The 20999-nt window shown below is 46.0% G+C and overlaps 1 protein-coding gene across 12 annotated transcripts in view; it reads left to right on the plus strand.

Annotated features, from left to right (window-relative positions):
• PTN (pleiotrophin) overlaps nucleotides 1–20999 on the plus strand; it is a 112911-nt gene that overhangs the window by 59060 nt on the left and 32852 nt on the right. The window contains exon 2 of one of the 12 annotated variants that reach the window (XM_042851936.2): nucleotides 10647–10744. The exons of the other annotated variants lie outside the window; for them this stretch is intronic. The gene's annotated coding sequence lies outside the window, so the exon portion shown is untranslated. The remainder of the gene's footprint in view (nucleotides 1–10646; nucleotides 10745–20999) is intronic. 12 annotated transcript variants of the gene reach the window in all.

Genomic DNA, 20999 nt, shown 5'->3' on the forward strand with positions numbered 1-20999 from the left:
GCTCATGGTGGTAATTAGTATATTCCCTGGACTGATGCTGCTGTCACTACTGTTCAGGGAATTTGGAGAATCCCACACAAGTAAAAAGGGTCTCGGTTGGCTTTATGTGGAAAGAGATACAAACAGTTCCTGAGACAAATACCAAATAACTCTTACAGAGGGAAAGAGCCTCTCTGGAAAAGCTCTGACTCCCAGGCCACTGCCTCGGCAAGGTTTTCCCAAACATACATCAGTGCAGTATTAACTCGCAAAGTGACATCTACCCACTTCCAACAAGCAATGGGAAAGGGCCTCATTTTATCAGCCAATAATCTCAGCTCTTTTGCCCATTTTTTTTTCTCTCTCCCACACCTCCTAGCTACACAAATCCTTGGTGATTTCCATACATTACACCTATGCCATAGTGTTCTGTAAATCCAACTCCCTATGCAATGCAAACATCACATTTGTCATGGTCTACATGCCAGTCAATAATCCTGAACTAAAAAGGCAGTAGGGAAGGGGAGCATGGAAAGGGACAGGTCCTATCAGCAGTCATCACCAGAGAGGTAGAGATGGAGCATATCCTTGCTGGATGTTCTTATGGCGTGGGTTCTCTCTGTGGCCTCCTGGGTACTTTAGTCTACACCAGCCATTTTTTATCTTTACCCAACACACCCAACTGGAGAATAAATGCAGTGTAAATCTTTGCTAACCGTGCCCCTTTTTGGATTAGATTTGCCCTGTTTGACATTTGCACCTTGGCTCACAGAGCCAGCCACTGTAACTACAATAGCATAAGGACCAAATCACTGCAGAGTAGTAGTGTGGATGCTGTTCACTGGTTCTATGGTTTAACACCCATTTTATGATGCCGTTGCACAGGCACAGCTGTCTATATGTAGTTTAACAAAGGAGAATAAAGACTACGGCCAAGAGGGAGGCAGCCAGAATTGTTGGGCCCTGCAGCTTTATCTGCATGTATAGGGGAACTGTGTGGAATGGGGATACATTCTCTTTTTTTCCTTTTAAAGTTAGGGTTGATTTGAGATCAGGAATTGAGTGTAGATTGGGCAAGCTCTTATTCCTGACAGACTAGGTAAGCCATCCCTAATAGTAACAAAAGCTTATTTAGAGCACCAAAAATTCTAAGGCCAGAGCTGCTCACAAGGATATGTCAGTGTGCCCCTGAATGGTGTGCTACCCCATATGACCTGTAAAGTCTCTGAAGGATGGGATGAAGGAGTAAAGCACATGTACGTCATAGATCCATTGGATTGAGATAGTATGTCATGGGCATGAAGTCAGTAGAGCTGTATACTTACAGCAGCTGAGCAGTCGTGTTTCTGCACTGTACATGTCAGAAGGTGGGTGCAGAGTGCTCTTGAAAATCGGTCCCTAAAAGCATGTGATTAAAAATGCATGAGAAAATGAAATGGATTTGCATAGTCAGCTACTCACTCACTCACTGCCATCATGATTCTTTCCACAATAGCCAGTCTCCAAACATTGTTTTTAAAAAAACAAACTTAAAATTTCACATTTTTTTTAGCTATTTCAAAGTGCAAATATAAGTTGGAGGCAACAAACTTCCATTGTCTTGGCTCTGCTACAGTGTGTTTTAATTCCCCCCCCAAAGAACATTTGGGCTGAAACCGTGAGTGCCAAGTCTCGGCTGAGCAGGAATTCTAACCACTGAGGTCTAAGCCCCTGATAATAGGGGTTTATTAAGGAAGGACTGACAGAGCCTGAACTTGAGTGGCCTGAATGGCCCAGCAGAAATAATGGAATGTTTGTGGCAGCTAGAAAATGATTGTTTATTGGCATAACCCCAGGGTAAGGCTTTGCCAAGAGCACACATTCTCTTCTTGCCAATTTCTTCATATGGGAATACAGTGCTGAATTTCTGCACCTAATAGTGGAATAGCAGAACAGGAGGAGAAGAGATGGTGGCTCTAACTATACCACCTGTTTAGCGAGGAGGAAAAGAATTAAAAATTAAAGGCTATGTGCCAGCTCCCCCAACTGGTAGAAGTTATATCTCCACTGGGGTCAGTAGAACTTCACCCATTTACACCAGCTCAGGACCTACATCTCTGCTTTGGAAACACAGCCTGAAACATGGGAGCATTCTAGGGCACGTGGTAGGGCTAGAGGATCTAAAACTAGTATGTTCATACACAGTTCTTTCACTAGAATGTCCAGGTCTCTGTAAATATGCATGTTATTAAAGGAGTATCTCTAGATTAGGCATATCCATAGATGGTGGTTCTGATGAGGCGTGTCCTGATTCTAAACAGCAAATGCAGATGTTGCAGCACACAGGAAACATTGTGATTCTCAAACACTAGGGAAGGCCAGCCCAGCAGTCTCAGAGTACCATGCAGTGAGTAAGCACAGAGACTCAATTCCAACCTCCTACTCCCAAGAGGGTAGGAACTGGAAGTGCTGTGGAAGTAGGGTGTTCCCATCCAGCCCCCGCTTCAAGACTGAAGACGGTCTGTACTGTGATACAAGAGAGAGGTGTTTCAAGGTTCCAAAAGGAGCTTAGTTCAGCATTCTTTCATCAGAACCTGGTCACTGTGAGGTGAGGCCCTGAGGCTAGGAAAAGGAGGGGCTCAGAGAGAGGTGTGAAGGATCCTCTTGGGAAAAACAAACAACCAATGAATTGCAGTGAGCTGTACTATACTGTTTTTATGCTAGAGTTCTATATTTCAATATGTAGTATTGGAAATGCTTTTAAAAAAGAACTTCTACATTAATAGGAACCTCCTTTGAATAGGAATCACCTCTGAATCAAAATTACTTTCCCACTGAGAGTTTAACTACTTTTAGAGCTGTTCCAACTCCCTGTCTGTGGGCAGAGAATGCAGGCTTCCTTTACCCTGAACAGAAACCTCTATTTCTAGGGCCTTGTATATTTATTTTGCAATTCCATGGCCATGTAATATGTCCCAGAATTCACCCCTTGCCACATAATTTTGCTCCAGAGTCTGAGCTTTCATTAAAATGATTGTTTTTAGCCCCCATGACTGTAAAGATTACACTGAAAAAGTTAATCAGGTGTAAACTTATAATTTCACTTCCTGAGTCTTTAGACAACATGGGGGAAAAATCTGTGAATTGCCCTATTTATCTTTATAAGTCATTAACTCTGAAACCTAAGGATGACTGTTAAAGTGCTAAAGTTGTTAACTATTTCTCTGCCGTCCTTTTTGAAGAAATATCCAGCTATGATGTTTACTAAACAATCCCAGGATGCCACAAGTCTAATTCTCCTTTAACCAGGTGCCAAACCCTCCAGCTTCCTCCCAACAATATCTGCCATGCGATTAGGTCCTAAGGTCCAGATCCTCAAAGGTATTTAGGCTGCTAACTTCCTGTGCTTTCACTTGAGTTCATATTTAATTCAGTATAAACCCTCCATTTAGACTTCTATCTCATGCTGCCACAGAATTTCCAGAATATTCACCAGAATGCCACAGAAGCCAGGGACCTTGCCACAGAATTTGTATCCAGAGTGTGGGAGGGCCTTGCCATTTGGATTTGAAACAGGATCTACTGCATTTTTTAATGGATTGAGGATGAGGAGATGGGAAAGCTTTGTTTTTGTAATTTTCCTATACTTGATAAGAATGCAAGGTACTCCATGAAGCATTGAGAAGATTTCCAGCTCTGTTTGTTTTTTTTCCCTGGATAGGATGAAGGGAACATCCTGAGGGGATTGTGGCTCACTAGGGAAGTGACTTAAATAAAACATTGCTCACTTTCAAAAGTACTGGCCCACAGGTGGAGAAGGGGTTCATTACACCCACTTTTGATCCTAGCTTGGTTGCACTTTATTTTTCTCTCCCCGCACCACATACCTGGCTTGGGCCAATCCCAGAGCAAGCACCCTCAAATTTAGGTGATGGAACAATACATTATGTTCAGATCTCTTCTTGCTTCATTCCAGCTTCAAAGTAGAGCAGGTCAAATAAATTGACAAATGTTTTAACTTCATAATATTTTTTCAAAGTGATCTGATCATTTTTTAATTGTTAGCCCACTGCCTGCTTCTCAAGATGAGTCCCCACTGCATTACCAAACTGAGCTTTAACAGTACTCAACTTCCAACACACCCACCTCATGAGACGGTTTAAAGCCCCATTTAACTCAAATTAGATATTTGCTGGGACCAGGGTGGGAGTCAGATTATTAGTAACACTGGATTTACATCTTTAGCTAACTATGCTGTTAAATTCCTTAAACACCTACTGCCATTCCAGCTGAGGTTGATATAGTGACAATGCTCAGGGGTGTGAAAAATCCACACCCCTGAGCTCTGTAGCTGTAACCCCAGTGTAAAGGCATCTAGGTCAACAGAAGAATGCTTCCATCATCAACCTAGATACCATCGCTTGGGAAGGTGCTGTTCCTACAGCAGCAGCAAATCTTCTTCCGCCACTGTAGACTGCATCTACACTACAGGGTCATGTTGGCATAGTTATGGCACCCCATTTGTGCCACTATTTCCCCCGTTGCATAGATAGATATCCTGAGCATTTCCAGCCACCATACTTGGCTGGCAAAACTGATGTAGGAATCATGGCCAATTTTTTTTTTTAAGTGACGAGAGAATACTGGGTGCCTTAATTATTGCATGCCCAATTTAGGGCACCTTAAAGGGGCCTGATTGTTAGAAAGTGTTGTGCATTCACCCTCTGAAAATCAGGCCCCTTTAAGCTGGGCACAGGAAGGAAACATTTCTGTGGTTTTGCCTCACATCTTTTTTCTTCTATTTTCTATGAAAATGTTTTCTGCAGCTAAAAAGCTGCCCTTTTGTCTTCATCAGTATTCCCAGTTTGATTTTTGCCCAGCTCAGGAAGCTGCTTTCATTGGTGAAAGTTAAAATGACACCGAGAGTGAAATCTTGGCTCCATTGAAGTCAGTGGGAGTCTTGCTATTGACTTCAATGGAACCAGGATTTCACCCTTCATGCACAAAATCTTACTAAAAATTTATCATTAAACTAATGAAAATTTCACAAAAAGTATTGGCATTGGGAATATATTTTGCTAAACAACCTCCACAGAACTCTCAAAATTACCAGGAATTTTTGCTCTGCCCTCACATTCACCAATATTGCAGCTTTCACATGGCAAATTTCACACTGCTCTGTTTATTAATCAGTGAATTTTCACTCTCCTGGCTAACACTGTATTGACTTATCACCTAGTGAGATGGCTGAATTTTACTATACTAAGAGCAAACCCCCTTTTTAACAAGCACAATAAGTTTATTCTTTCCCCCCAAAGAAGTTAGCAGAGCATAAAAGGAAGATGCAAGCGCTCTAGGGCGGGCAGGTGTCTTCAAAAGCGATACAGGTCTCATGCTATGTCTCCACTGCTTTGGAGTTTGTTTTTTCAATGATTAAGTTGTTTAGGCATCGTGAGAGAACTCTGTGACTTCAAGCAGCCATAAGGTGCTGACTGACTCATTATGAGATTCCATCCAGAAATAATGTCTATTTATATAAGGATCCAGGAACCCCAGAGGGAGGGGAAGAATCATTTGGGATTAGACAAGATGAGGCTTATTACACTTCGAAGGATACTTAGAAGAGCAGGGGGAGACAGTGAACATCAAACTACACAGGATATTTGAGCTAACGAGGTTTTTAAAAATATTTTTCAAGCATATTTCAACAGAGGGTAAAGTAACAGAAAATTGATGAGTGATTAAAATACACACACACAGAGCTTGTGGGTGAAGAGAACTGGCACAAGGGAATGGCAGGTATGTTTTATGTGGCAGGAGTGTGGCCATCGTGCATATAATCGGATAGCTTGGCCCTTTAAGGGAGACGGTTCTGGAGCAAACGGACCCTAGGAAGTGGCAGAGGCAGCTGCTGGGAAAGGGGAAATGGTCTCAGGGAGGGGTGGTGTCTTCAGGAAAACAAGGTTACCATTTCTTTGCGGGCCCAGGAGCAGGAGCCTTGTGGAGCAATGAGGGTTGCCAGCTTTCCGGCTGCAGAAAACCGAACACCCTTGCCCTGCCCCCACTCACTCCAGCCCCTTTCCTCTGTCGTGCCCTCACCCTCGCTCACTCACTCATTTTCACCAGGCTGGGGCAGAGGGTTGGGGTGCGGGAGCGGGTGAGGGCTCCGGCTGGGGGGTGCAGGCTCCAGGGTGGGGCCAGAAATTAGGAGTTCAGGATGTGGGAGGGGGCTCCAGGCTGGGGCAGGGGGTTGGGGTGTGGGGGGGTGAGGGCTCCAGTAGGCGGTGTGGGGCCGGGGATAAGGGGTTTGGGGTGCAGGATGAGGCTGTAGGCTGGGGGGTGGAGCCGAGGGGTTTGGAGTGTGGGAGGGGGCTCTGGGCTGGGGCAGGAGGTTGGGGTACAGGAGGGGGCTCTGGGCTGGGGCAGGGGATTGGGGTGCAGGGGGCATGAGGGCTCCAGCTGAGGGTGCGGGCTCTGGTGTGGGACCAGGGATGAGGGGTTTGAGATGCATGGGGGCACTGGCCTGGGGCCGAGGGGTTCGGAGTGTGTGGGGGATGAGGGGTGCCAGCTCTGGGAGGGAGTTTGGGTGCAGAAGGGGGCTCAGGGTTAGGACAAGGGGTTGGGGTGTGGGATGTGGGCTCTGGGAGGGGGATCAGGGCTGGGGTTGGGGTGCAGGGGGGGGGAGGGCTCTGGGCAGAGCTTCCCTCAAGTGGCTCCTGGAAGCGGCTGGTATGTCCCTGCAGACCCTAGGTGCAGGGGTGACCAGGGGGCTCTGCGTGCTGCCCTCGCCTGCAGGTGCTGTGCCCACAGCTCTGGTTGGCCATGGTTCCAGGCCAATGAGAGCTGCGGAGCCAGCACTTGGGGCAGGGGAAGCACGCAGAGCCTCATTGCGGGGCCGCAGGGACATACCTGCTGCTTCCGAGAACTGTGTGGAGCCAGGACAGGCGGGGAGCCTGCCTGAGCTCTGTTGAACCACCGACTGGACTTTTAACGTTTTCGACCAGGCGTTCAGGTCGAAAACCGGATGCCTTGCAACCCTAGGTGCAATAAATTACCAAACCAATCAAGGCACACCCTGGGGAGGGAAGAATGGCTCCAAAGGCTTCCTGTTCTCATTGTTGGGTGGGGGAGGGGGAAAAGGGTGTCATCTTTGCAGGCTGTGCAGGAGGGATGGAAGCTCCCATCCCCCCACAGGAAACCATAGGAGGAAGGACTTTGGCTATTAAGTTTTTCATGTTTGAGAACTTTATTTTGAAAGACTTTTGCTGTCAAGGAAATAAAGGGAGAGAGTGGCTCAGAGTAGTGAGCCCATCCCAATGCCCAATGTCTGTTGTTAGCAGAGGATGGGGATTTGTGTTCTCCATGCCTTTCTTTGGCTCTTGTTGATGCTCTCCACTCCACTGCCTTCGTAGCATCATGGCAGACAGAACACGTCCCACAGTGTTGCCATTGCTTCCTGATTTGCAAGTGGGAGACAGCCTTTTGTCTAAGTCCTGTTCCTTTTTCGCTAATTCCTCTTACAGAAAATGATTTAAAACCGAAACCTATTCACACATGACAATCACATGGTGGATGAAAAACAAAACTCATTTGCACAGTACATTCTGTTTTGGTTGAATTAATTTTCTCTTTCATTTCTACGCAGCTACCCTGCGCTTTTTATTTATAGTTGAAGCAAAGAAGCAATTTCCCGGAAAAAATAGGCAGGGTTCACATGCCTTCACAAAAATTAATAGAGGGCATAGGTGAAAGATCACATGCTTTCAGCTTAAATAATTTTCCAACGGCATTGCATATTCTTTGGAGTTAGGGAGAGGGCGGGGGAGAAAGGAGCTGGGGAGGTCTAATGAGCAAAAGAGATTAAAATTAAAACTAATTTTCTTTAGGAGTATAAAGTATTTTGAAAAGCTTAAGAAAAAAATAAATATCCAGAATTGAGAGTCATGAGAATATAAGGATTGCCATACTAGGTTCATCTCGCCCAGTATTCTATTTTCCAACAGTGGCCAGTACCAGAAGCTTTGGGGGAGTATACAGAAGAGGGCAGTTGAAGTGATCCACCTCTGTCTTCTCTTCCCATCTTCTGGTAGTCCAGAGGTTTAGAGTCACCCTGAGCATGGAGTTGCATCTCTGACTATCTTGGCAGATAGCCATTGATGGACCTATCCTCTATGAACTTACCTGGTTCTTTTTTTAATCATTTCAACATCCCATGGCAATGAGTTCCACAAGGTTAATTGTGCATTCCAAAGTACTTCCACTTGTTTGTATTAAACCTGCTTCCTATTAATTTCATTGGGTGATCCCTGTTTGTTTGGTTTTTTTGTAGTGTGGGAAAGGCTAAATAACACTTTTTGGTACACCATTCAAGTTGGGTTGCCAACTGTCTAATCGCACAAACCCAAACACCCTTGCCCCGCCCCTTCTCCAAGGCTACACCCATGCCATGCCCCTTTTCTGAGGCCCCGCCCCCGCTCTGTTGCTCACTCTCCCCCACCCTCACTCACTTTCACCGGACTGGGGCGGGGGGTTGGGGTGCAGGATGGGATGTGGGCTCTGGGTTGGAGCGTGGGGCCGAGGGGTTCGAAGTGTGGGAGGGGGCTCCAAGCTGAGCCTGGGGCAAGGAGTTGGGGTGAGAGAGGGGGTTCAGGGTGTGGACTCCAGGAGGGAGTTTGGGTGCAGGAGGGGGCTTGGGGTGCAGGAGGAGGTTCGGGGTCCAGGCTCTGGAAAGGAGTTTGGGTACAGGAGGGGGTTCAGGGCTGGGGCAAGGCATTAGGGTGTGGGAGGGGGTTCGAGGTGGAGGCTCCGGCCAGGTGGCGTTTACCTCAGGTGGCTCCTGGAAGTGGCGGAATATCCAGCAGCGGCTCCTAGACTATGGACAACCAGGAGGCTCTGCGCGCTGCCCCTGCCTGCTAGCGCCGCCCCTGCAGCTCCCGTTGGCCGTTCTCCCAGCTCCCATTGCAGTTCTCCATTCCTGGCCAATGGGAGCTGCAGAGTCAGTGCTCGGGGTGGGGCAGTGCGCAGAGACCCACCCCCCCAGCCGTGCCTCCTCCTAGGAGCCGTTGCCGGACATCTGGCCACCCCCGGGAACAGTGTGGAGCCAGGGCGGGTAGGGAGCCTGCCTTAGCCTTGCTGCACCGCCAGACTTTTAGTGGCCTAAAATCTCCTGGTTTGACTTCAGTAGCCTCTGGGAGATCAAACCTGATTCCGGGAGACTCACGGCCAGGGCCGGCTCCAGGGTTTTTGCCGCCCCAAGCGGCGCAAAAAAAAACCCAAAAACCATGATCGCGATCTGCGGTGGCAATTCGGCGGGAGGTCTTTCGCTCCGAGCGGGAGTGAGGGACCATCCGCCGAATTGCCGCCTAATAGTTTGACCTGCCGCCCCGCTCTGGAGTGGCTGCCCCAAGCACCTGCTTGGCAAGCTGGTGCCTGGAGCCGGCCCTGCTCACGGCCAAACCAGGAGGCTTGGCAACCCTAATTCAAGTACCTCAGTCAGTTCAAGCACAGTAAATTCAAAAATATAACAAGAAATGAAGAGCAGAAATGGGTGGAGGCTGACACAGATTGGAGAAAGCTATTGTTTTGTATAGCTTTGCTCAGATGACTTGATAACTTGAAGGACTGGTAATTGGTTGCAGAGTATTGCTCCGATCCTGCAACTGTCTGCATCTGGGAAGATCCCTGTGTCCAGTGGAGCCCTGCCCAAGTCAGTAGGGTCCTTCATGGGCACAGGGGCCTACGTAAGTAGTGCAAGATGCTGGATTGGGCTTTAATTCACTACAAGGTTAAATACATCTCAGAAGAATATTGTGCAAAAATTATTACAATCAAATAGCTTTTCAGTGGCTAATGTGGGATAATAACACATAGCCCTATAGCGCTTTTCATCCCTACTCTCACTGCACTTTGCAAAGGAGGCAAGTATTATTAGCCACATTTCACAAATGGAGAAACTGAGGTACAGAAGGGTGAAATTACTTGTCTGAGGTCACCCAGTTAAAAAATTCCCATTGGTGCAGAAGGAGAGACATACATGGAGACTGACTGAGAATGAGGCAGAGAATCTCAGCCTGGCTCCTGTTGGACAGCTCTTCATGTCGCAACAAAAGTACCATCAGAGAGGGTTGCTCAGATCATTGGCAGTGCATCATAACAGGGTGGTTATTGTTACTAGGACTGTTATGATTTATGCATATGGGAAAGAAACACTCTGTTTTATTGACAATGCCTGCAGTACAATGAGTTAGTATGGACAGTGCTTAAAGTAAATAGGAAGAGAAAGGGGAGCTTTCCCTCCACCAGTCGAGGAGGAGGGGGATCTATGGACTTGTTGCTTTTAGCTGAGGAAGGGAGCTGTGCTTCTCTGTCTTTCCTTCCCTCCCTTCCTGGAAAAAGGAGGTACGAAGTCAGTGGCCGCTGCACCCTCTAGACTAGAACTGACTTTGGCTCCATATTATTGTGGTTATTACTGATTTATGTTACAGTCATGCCAAGTTGCCCCAGTCAGGGATGTGGGCACCATTGTGCTAGGTGTCGTACAAGCATGAAGTCAAGAGACAGTCTCTGCCCTAAAGAGTTTACAAAGGCAGTTAGTGACAAGACAGAACAGCAGGATGAAACAAACAAGTGGATAGGGGTGGGAGAGCAGGAATAGGCGCTAACAACACCACGAACATCTTATCATGCAGGCTAGCTGTGTCCACAGGGTAGCTTGCCCTGCCTAGCCGTTACCACCTGACTGTGTTCTGAAGACATCACAACCGAAGCGAGTATTAAGGAAGATAAGGTAAGTGGGCTTACCAATTTTGGGGAGAGTTCGTGCCATCCGTAAGAGCTGGCATGAAGTGATTGTGGGAGAAGTGGACTATCAGGGAGAGTGACACAATGTAAAGGTGGTGTGCAGTAAAGGTGAATCAGACCCAATGGCTCTGACTTGGTCTCACTGAAATAGGAAGATGCAGAAAATTAAGGCAGCTACCTTTGTATTCTCCCCGTGGAATTTTCTGGCCTCTCTGGGCTTGAGTCAGATCCATCACTCTTAGGGTACGTCTACACTACCTGCCGGATTGGTGGGTAGCGATCGATCTATCGGGGAGCGATTTATCGCGTGTAGTGTGGATGCGATAAATCAATCCCCGACTGCTCTGCAAGAGGCGGAAGCAAAGTCGACGGGGGAGCCGCGGCCGTCGATCCAGCGCCGCAAGGATGCGAAGTAAGTAATTTTAATTCGATCTAAGATACGTCGACTTCAGCTACGCTATTCTAGTAGCTGAAGTTGCATATCTTAGATTGATTCCCACTCCCCCCCATTGTAGACCAGGCCTTAGTTTTGTATTTAATACCCTTTAAAATGGCTGCACAAAGAAACCTAACATAGATTATTATTAAATGTTTATATTTATAACAGATATGCTTATTGTGGTGGTGTGGAGGAGGAGGACAGGAGCAAAATCACTGTAGCAGAAATGGCTTACACAGGACATTAAATGAAGAAGCCACAGTAGGGTGACCAGACAGTCCCGATTTTAGGGGACTTGTCCTGCGTCCCGACCTTACATCGGTCGGGACGCTCTTTGTCCCAATATCAGGGACCATCCAGACCACAGCCGCAGCACCGCCGCTCACCGCTACCTGGGGCAGCTCCCAGTGCCCGCCCGCCGGCAGGAGCGCCACATGCTGCAGGGGTGGGGCTTACAGGCGCTGGGAGTGGGCAGAGAGCCCTCCACCCCGCCCACCCCACCCAACCCGACCCGCAACCATAGGAGTCAGAGGCAGCCTGCCGGATGTTTCCTGGGACAGAAGCTGCCCCAGGTGAGCACCACCAGGACACCCCACCTTACCCCCTGGCAGGTCCCTCCGGCTCTTAAGGTGGGGGGGCTCTGTGTGCTGCCGGCGCCTGCAAGCCCCACTCCACAGCTCTGGCAGCTCGTGTTGGTGCTTTTCCAGCCAATGGGAGCCATGGAGCTCACGCTTGTGACGGGCGCAGCCCGTGGAGAGTCTGGAGACTCCCCTCGCCGCTCTCACCCTAGGAGCCAGAGACCTCCCAGCAGGGCTGGTGAGTGCAGCCAGGGAAGGGGGCAGGGTGTGATGGAGTGAGTGTCTGGGAGGTGTGTATGGGGCGCTGTGCTGTGAGGGTGTGGAGGGTGCTGGGCAGTGGGGGAGGTTTGTGTGTTTTGGGGTGTGACACAGTGGGGGCCTGTTGGGGGTTGCTGGGCACTGGGGGAAATCTGTGTGTGTCAAGGCACTGGGCAGTGCGGGTCTGTGTGGGGCATTGTGTAGTTGTAGTGGCGGGGCTGTGGGGAAGGGCCCTGGGAGGGAGGAAGGAAAGGAATGAGGGGAAATCTGTGTGTATTGGGAAACTAGAGAGTGGGGGGTTCTGTGTGGGGTGCTGGGCAGCTGTGGTGAGGCTGTGGGCAGGGGGGTGCTGGGCAGGGTGTGTGTGCACAGCACTGTGCATTTGTGGTGGAAGGGTTGTAGGGGGGCTCTGGGCATAGTGGATCCAGGGGGCGCTGGACAGGGGAGGTGTGTGGCACAGCATGGACCCACCTCCAACAGGAAGGGGCATGCTGGTAGCACAGGGCCAGGTGGACCAGTGTGCCTCTGGCTCTGGTCGGGGCTGTGCTCCTGTGTCTGTCTGTCTTTTTCCCCCCTTTCCTTCCCCCTCCCCTCCCCGCTCGCCCAATGTGTCCTGATATTTCACTTTTGCGATCTGGTCACCCTAAGCCACAGGCACAAAAAAATGAACTAAAATAGCAGCCTTGGTTTTGTAGGGCCCCAAATAGAGGCAGAGGTCAGCATTAGGCACTGCTTGATAGCCACCAGCCAGGGCCACTCTGACCACCACCTCAAGGTAGATAGAGATGGGAGGATATGTGTGTGTGTGTATGTGATGGGACTCTGCCAAAGGAAATCCAGGAGATTGATTTTGAAGACAAATTATAGACATTTAGGCCTCTATGTGCTGGTCTGGGATCTGCAGATGAATATCAGCCTCTGTACCCATGCTATGTTTAATATAGGCCAGCGGGGGACTACTCTTATAAGGACAGCATTAGTCTCTCCCCAAAGCTTGTAATCCTTTGCCTAATGTTCTCTGAAGGAAAAGTATATATTGAAAAGATAGACCATACTAGGAAACCTAGTCAATGACATCTGAACTTGGGGAAATCCATCGTTTTACTGGAGTAATTAATTTCTTAATCTCAACCTTTGTTATTAAGGTGTATATGTGCATGATAATGTTGGGAGGAGGAAAACAGCAAGGTTATCATAAAAGCCAGGGACTGATGACACTGGCTTGAGTTGAGCCAACCATTGTGTGACCAGATATTGTGGACACTTTTCCCCCGTACAACTATGACAGTGGAATACTTCAACACTGCTGCTGTTGCAGATCCTGCGCCCCACCCACCTTTGACCCAAAAAAGGCCTGATTCTCCAGTGTGGTGTGTTCATAGCTCCCTGAAAATGAGCCCTCTTTGAGATATCTTAAATTAGAGACTCAGAAACTGAGACACCTAAAATATCTAGTCATTTTTGGAAATTTGGACCTGCATCTATTTAGACTAGTGGTGAGCAACCTGCGGCCCACGGGCTGAATGCGGCCGTCAGGGTAATCCACTGGTGGGCCGCGAGACAGTGTTTACATTAACCGTTCACAGGCATGGCTGCCGGGAGCTCCTAGTGGCTGCAGTTCGCCGTTCCCGGCCATTGGGAGCTGTGGGAAGTGGTGCAGGCTACAGGAATGAGTATTTTGTTAAATAAAATTTTCAGTACCTGGTTTCAATAGCTATTTTTGATTTTTAAAAAATCAAATGAATGATTTCATGAACATTTTTGAAAAATAAACAAAAATGCATCTATTTTGAACTCACAAAATGGAACAACTTTGAAAGCGAAAAACTTTTCATGATTTTTTCCCTGGTGTGACCAACTCTAGTTCAGGGTCACTTTGAGAATCATCTGCCCCACTAGAAAGTTAATATTTATTTCCAACAACATAGACAGACAACATAATATCGTTAGAGCTGATGATGCCTTCCAGGGAATGGGAAAGAGGAAAAATGGTGACATTGATATGAGTGAATGGAAAACCTGAGTAGGCAGGAGAATGCCACAAATGGATGGGGCTCCATCTCCTCGTGCTTGTGATCTACTGGGGCAGGAGAAAGCAGGTCCTCTTGATAAATTGCAGTTCATGTTCTGTCTTAGCTGGCCTGTGTGTTGGTTGATATGTGTGCATCAGGGGAGTCAGGACTCCATGTGTATCATGGGGGATGTAGTCCAGCCATTGAATCCACATGCAGTTTTGTCCACTGTGTCTTGCAATGCATGTGGGAGATGCAGTCCTCCAGGGAGCCCACAGAAACAATCGAGGCCCAAACTAGAACTCTCATAAAGCAATGCACCCATGGTAAGGAAATGCAGTTTCAAGTTTTTGTTGAACTAGTTCAAAACAAAATATTCCAACCTTATTGAAATGAAGTGTTTTGAAAATTTCTCCATTGAAAACATTGTCAAAATCAATGCATTCCCTCAAAACATTTCAATTTTGATGAAACAGCATTTTCTGATGGAAAATTGTTCTGTTGAAAATTGTTGAACTAGCTATAGTTTTGAGTTTTATGTCAGCCCAAAGTATGATGTACATTGAATGGTAGAATGCCTGCAATCATGGACCCCTATTATCAACCCAAACTATGAATTATGCCCAAGGAACTGGAAGTGTTAATGTCTGCTGCATATCTACATGCTTTAGCTTGATTCTGAAGGCAAACATGCAATCAACTATGCTAATATCACAGGCAAGGAGAACTGTGATCCACAACTAAACTAATTACTCTGGTTTATTTACTTGAACAAAGCCAGATTGGGCATGTTAATTGGATATTATTTAAGGAAATTTGATCCTTTTTTCTTTTCTTTTCATATTAATCACTTTTTTCCTAGGTTCTCCTTGTCATGTAGTTCTCAGTTCCCTTGTTCATTTTATATCAATATTGTTCAGCCTGCTGGCCTCAGGTCTCTAAATTGTGGCCCTCCAAGGTGATTGCATTAAGAAGCAAATGTGTATTTGATTGCAAATTGAAAATGTGTTCCCTAAACTGCAACCTTGGATTTGAAAATGGAAGTGTTTGAATCAGCATTGTCACCAGGGGGCACTGCCTCTCACCATTCCCCAGCAGACCCAGAAGCTGTTCTAGTCTGAGCTCTGGGCAGCTGCTGTCAGCTGCTCAGCAGCTCCCCTGGTGATTGCCTGCTGCATCATAGGAGAGTAGCTCTAGCTGCTCCATTGCCTCTTATCTGCAAGGCTGTGGGAGCCCAAGAAAGAGTAGGACAGGAGCTCAGCCGGCTCTGTCAGAGCCTAGGGGACTAGTGCCTAGCAAAGAATGGTTCACCTTCCCTGCACACATCCACCCAGAACAGCCCAGGAGAGGTGTGTGGGGGGGGGGAAATAAGAGAAATTGAAAATAACCACTGTTTAAAGCTCCCTGAATCTCTACTTTAGTGCAGGTTAGAGCAACCTGAGGGAGCTCTGACTTGCGCCAGCTGGCAGTGGTCCTTGAAGGACTATAGACTGGGTGGGGAAAGCTGTAACATAGCACTCTCTAGCCATTCCCCTTCCCTGCTCTTGACATGTCCCTGCATCAAGGCTAGTGGGATGGAGGTGTAGGTGCTGACTATAATGACTTTATGCATGCTAGGGACCAGGGCCAGCCCTAGACCAAATGGTGCCCCAGGTGAGGAGCGTCTTTGGTGCTCCCACTTCATTTGTTAAACTTTTGAATACCTTACAGCACCCCAAGCCTGGCACCCCCCAAGCCTGGCACCCCAAGCGGTTGCTTGCCCCTAAATCCAGCCCTGGTAGGGTCTCCCTCACACCAGGTGCAGCCTCCCTCAGGGGAGGCATGAATGGTTTCCCCTCCCTTTATGCCACCTGAGCAGAACAAGACAGAGAATCTGCACCAAAGTATTGATTGTGACCCCTTGACCTTTGTTCAACTCTTGGACTGAAGAAGTTGGCTACCACTGTGTCATAAATCAATGTTTCAGAACTGCAGGATTGTCTCACGAGATAGAACCGATACCACAGGAAGGGTGGATACTGGGGGATGCATAAACAGATTTGTCCAATATCCTTCCTTTGCACATGCTATTCTTGCTGGCGTCACACTTGCGATGCTTGTTAAAGGGGTGCAGTATGGCACTTGTTCTCCTCTGTGGTGACACCATGTCACAGTTTACAGCCCGAATTGTCTCCAAGCAATAAAGACCCGTGGACATGGAGTGAGAAAGTAAAGGGAGGACGGGTGGGGGAATGTGAGTGAGATGGTAAATGGGAGTTATTTTGGGGGCAAGGGGGAGTAAGGCTTCCATCTTGATATGGTGGCATTGAAGAGCAGCTCTTGCCCACCATCTCCAGGGAGTTCTGGCCCTGAAAATTAAGTGAGTGTCTGGTCCAAGCACTGAACCCCTTCAGTTCTTTTTGCCTTGACCATTTCTTTCTGTTCTTCTCAAGGTTCTTTCATCAATCCTTTGGCTTCCCATTTGTCCCTTGGGTGCTTATACAACCTTTCTGCTTTTCTGTCTTTCCAGTCAGATTAAGCCACTTCTCCACAGGATGCTTTTCCTGTGACCAACCCCAAGCTAACTCTTCCTGCTTAACTATACGCTCTGATGGGCCTGGGTGCAAACACTCCCTCTAACTGGCAGGCCATGCACATTTGGGGTGAGCAGGCCGCTGCAGGCCCCTCCCCTGCTTGAACTAGTGTGGGCTGTGCCCATCACAGGCGGCAATGTGCCAAGATGGTGAAGAAAGTCAGGGGAGACAAGTGTGATGGTAAAAATGGGTTGGGGACTAACTGGAGTTGGTAAAGCAGGTGGCTGGGGTGCACCCAGAACCAGAAGGCCTTTAAGAAACTGCAGAATCTCTGGCTGGCTTTCTTATTTTCTGACCACCTGATATGGGGCTGAACTCATGAAATGGGATCCATCTTCTGATTGTCACCCACTTTTCTGTTTTGCTTTTACTTTTCTCTCCCCACCAGAGTTGATCGTGAAATGAATCATTACATCACAGTAATTCACGTACCTCATCTTCCTCAGGAGAAGACACTTGCTACAATGAACTTCAGCAAAGCTGCATCTCTCTTATCATTATCCACTTCATGTTTTCACTGCACTCTCTCGCTCTTACTAACTCTAATTAGTTATTTGTTTCTCCTCTCAGTTTATTTTACTCCTTTCTTTGTCTTTTAGCTGTGTCTGTGATTTTTCTGTCTTATGCTTTCTATTCCTTTTATCAATCTCAGTCCAACTCACCATTTAAACTGTCCTAATTGCTTTCTCCTTTTATCTGTTTCTCTCATGCATTCACTGCTTCATCTCGTCCCTTCTTAAAACCACCTTTTTCCAAAGTCTTTTTCTTTCTCCCATTTTGTCTGCATCTTTCTACTGGTTGTGAATGTGTCTGCCAATCATTCAGGGGGTGCTGTTCCTGCTTTCACACAGGGTTCTACAAAATGCTTTTCCTTCAGCACATTTAGCCCTATTTATGAGAGTTGGCTGAAATAAAAAGAAAAATAAAAAATGTGTGAAAGATTTCATAACTATCAAAGTTCTTTCTATTTTACAAGGTTGGAAATGGTTAATTGCTACATTTTTTGGCAGTATCTTTAAATCAAAAATTTGTTTGGAAACATTATCAAAAGTATCAAAGGGGGAGAGATAGTTCAGTGGTTTGAGCATTGGCCTGCTAAACCCAGGGTTGTGAGTTCAATCTTCGAGGGAGCCATTTAGGGATTTGGGGCAAAAATCTGTCTGGGGATTGGTCCTGCTTTGAGCAGGGGGTTGGACTAGATGAGGTCCCTTCCAACCCTGGTATTCTATGAAAAAGTCACATTTTTTTTGCAAAAAAAAAAAAAAAAAACTCAATTTTTTCAAGAAATTTTATTTTCAAAATAAGTCGTTTTTACTATCAATCCCCTCCTTTTTTGTTTAGGAAACAACCCCCTGTCCCCAAGACAGATTTAATAGTTGCAAGAAAAATTGAAGGAGTTAGTATGAAAATTCCCATGTATGCTTTTGACAACAGATGGTTGCAGCCTGGTTTGAGATTTCCCACCTTCCTGAGAAACTTTTACATCTGGTACCAGCTCCTCCAGACAGGGGATACTGTGATGCCTATAGCCTGTTTGTAGCACTATCCCTGCCAGCCTATAGAGTACAACAGAGCTTCTGTAACTTTGTAGTTGCAACCAGTGACATCAGATTACAGATATTTGTGTGATGCAATGAAAAGCATTGTGCATTATGGCACATTATTCCCGTCTGTTGCATATCATTGAGGAGGCACTGTCGGTATCAGGTTGCCAGCCTTTTCTACAAGCAAATGTATGCCCTCAGGTTCAGACTTTGCTTCAGCAGCTTGGACAAACTTCCAAGTTGGTCCTGTGCCGTCACGGACAGATTTGAGGTACCAGGCACGTCCTCTGCATCAAGCCTCTGTGTGGTTTCAGTTTGTAGAGAAAGAATTTCAGACTCCAAATGTATGTGAAAATAAATCACCTGCTGTGACTTTGGCTATTGAATAGATTTCCAATGCATTCCAGTTTGCCCATATTTTGTTTTACTATATTTACTGCCAGAAATAGTATAGCTTCTAAACTGAAGCTTACAGATACTACTTGGAGACCTGGACCCCTCTCTCAAGTGTAAACTTCTATTGTTTGTTATTTATTGTTGTCTTTTGGAATGGGGAACATAAGAATTTACAGTAGTATAAATGAACCCGTTAGGGTTCTTTAATAGGGTTGAGTTTATGGAGATTACTCTAACAACCTATATAAAGGAATAGAGAATGATTGCCTTGCTATAGGGTTTTGACCTATCTTATAGAATTCTACAGTAGGAATCTAGGATGGCTCCAGAAAATCAGGTCACTATTTGTATTCTTCAATTTAAAAACGCTTTAAGGGCTGGATTCAGTGCTCGCTGAAGTCAGTGCGAGTCTTTACAGGTGAAAGGTCCCAAATGAAAGCAGTAGCCGTGAATGCTGCCAGATTGTTAGCCCAGAAAGGGAAATTCTCTATATATCTGGACAACAGACTGCGCACAGGCAGACACAGTGTGAGCGTTCCCCACATATTACATGCCCCGCTACTAATGTGCTTCAGTCTTGAACTGTAAGGACTACGTAGAGGTAATTCAGCCTCCATGCCCATTTATTCCTTGGCTACTCTGCTGAAAATGCCACAAGGTATCAAGGGCACCCATTAGTGCCACCTGTCTTGTTGGTGTTTGTGTTAGGGACACCACTCCATCAAGAACTGGACTGACACAAATAGATCACTAATTCATTGCTAGATCAAAATTTGTCTCCCTTGGAATATGTTGATGTTTCATTTAAAAGAAAATAATCCCTCCAAACCCAAAAACGTAAACAATGTTGCCTGATAACTTCTGAAACTAAAATGAGTCAGTTTTCAGATGGAAAAATCAAAAATTTTCATGGAGGCAGACACTTTCCATGAAATTGTTCATGTAGTCAAAACCCCCGTTTTCTACTGAAATTTTTTTATCCTTATCACAGAAATTATTTACCTGACTCAGTTTTTTGGGAAACAGAAACAAATTTCATTTCATGTTGACTTAAAAGAATATTTTTTTGTTTCTTCTTACTGAAACAAAATGAAAAAAAAAACCAAAACATTTTGGGTTGAAAGAAACATTTTGTTTGACCTGAAATGAAACAGTTAGTATTTTTTACTCCCTTAAAAAAAAAAAATCTGAGTACATTTTGAAATGCAATGTCATTTTGAACCAAAAAGCCAAAACGTTTCATGGTGAAAATGTCAAAATGAAACATTTTGACTTTTTTGAATCCCTCCCATTTTTTTCCAGTTGAAGCATTTTGCTGAATTCAACCCAAATTCACGAATAGTTTGTCAACCTGAAACTGCATTTTTCAGTGAATAAATGATTTATCCCCAAAATTTCATGCAACTCTATTTGTAATATAAATTTGGTTGCATTTTAAGGTATCTTGGTAGCTGGATCTTTTAGTCACTTCCTCCTGGGCAGCAAATGCCTAAACTGCAGCACAAAATGCAGCAAGGCAGGGTGAAAGAGGAAATGGCTCTTGCCTGAAAAGCTTTGCAGAAGCTTTGTTTGGAACATCAGACCTGCACAGTCAACCAGTCCTGGTTGTTGTGCAGTGATTCAGCTGGGTGGCTAGGAAGTGAGATTTCACCACTGAGCAAATACATTTTTATTCATATTTGTATTTTGCTCCTCAAGTCCAGAGCTGAGCATCACTTAGCATGGCTAGTTGTGTGGTCTAATCCAGGGGAAAACACTTTCTGTTTGTGCTTTGCCCATTCTGGGCATGTTAGTTCAACCCATTTTATACATAGATATTAATTTGAGGAGAAGGAAAAGTGTAAGTATGACCTGGGAGCTCTAACGAGGTATGGTCAATGATGATTCATATATCACTTTTCATCTATATAATCTTCATCAAAGAAACCTAAAGCACTTTGACATAATTTATATGTTCAAACACCCTCTTGAACCTTGGCTAGACAGTTAAGTAGCATTGTCCTCCTTTTATAGATGGGTAAATTGAGGCACACGTTAAGTAATTTGCTCAATATTGCATTATGAATTTGTTACCGATCTGAGAATAGAATCCAGGAATCCTTACTCTGTGTCCTACTTTAATCATTAGTCTATAATTTCTCCCAAATTTCTGCCACTTGGGCAATTATAAAATAATTACTGTATTATCTATGAGAGACAAGGTGGGTGAGCTAATCTCTTTTATTGGACCAACTTCTGTTGGTGAGAGAGACAAGCTTTTGAGCCACACAGAGCTCTTCTACAGGTCTCTTTCACCAACAGAAGTCGATCCAATAAAATATGTTACCTCACCCACCTTGTCTCTCTCATATCCTGGGAATGACACAGCTACAACTACATTTCATATACATCTACACTACATGGTAAAACAGAAGTGCTGCATTGGGAATGCAGTGGATTTG

The sequence above is a fragment of the Chrysemys picta genome, chromosome 1 (genome assembly GCF_011386835.1).
Source record: "Chrysemys picta bellii isolate R12L10 chromosome 1, ASM1138683v2, whole genome shotgun sequence".
NCBI lineage: Eukaryota > Metazoa > Chordata > Testudines > Emydidae > Chrysemys > Chrysemys picta.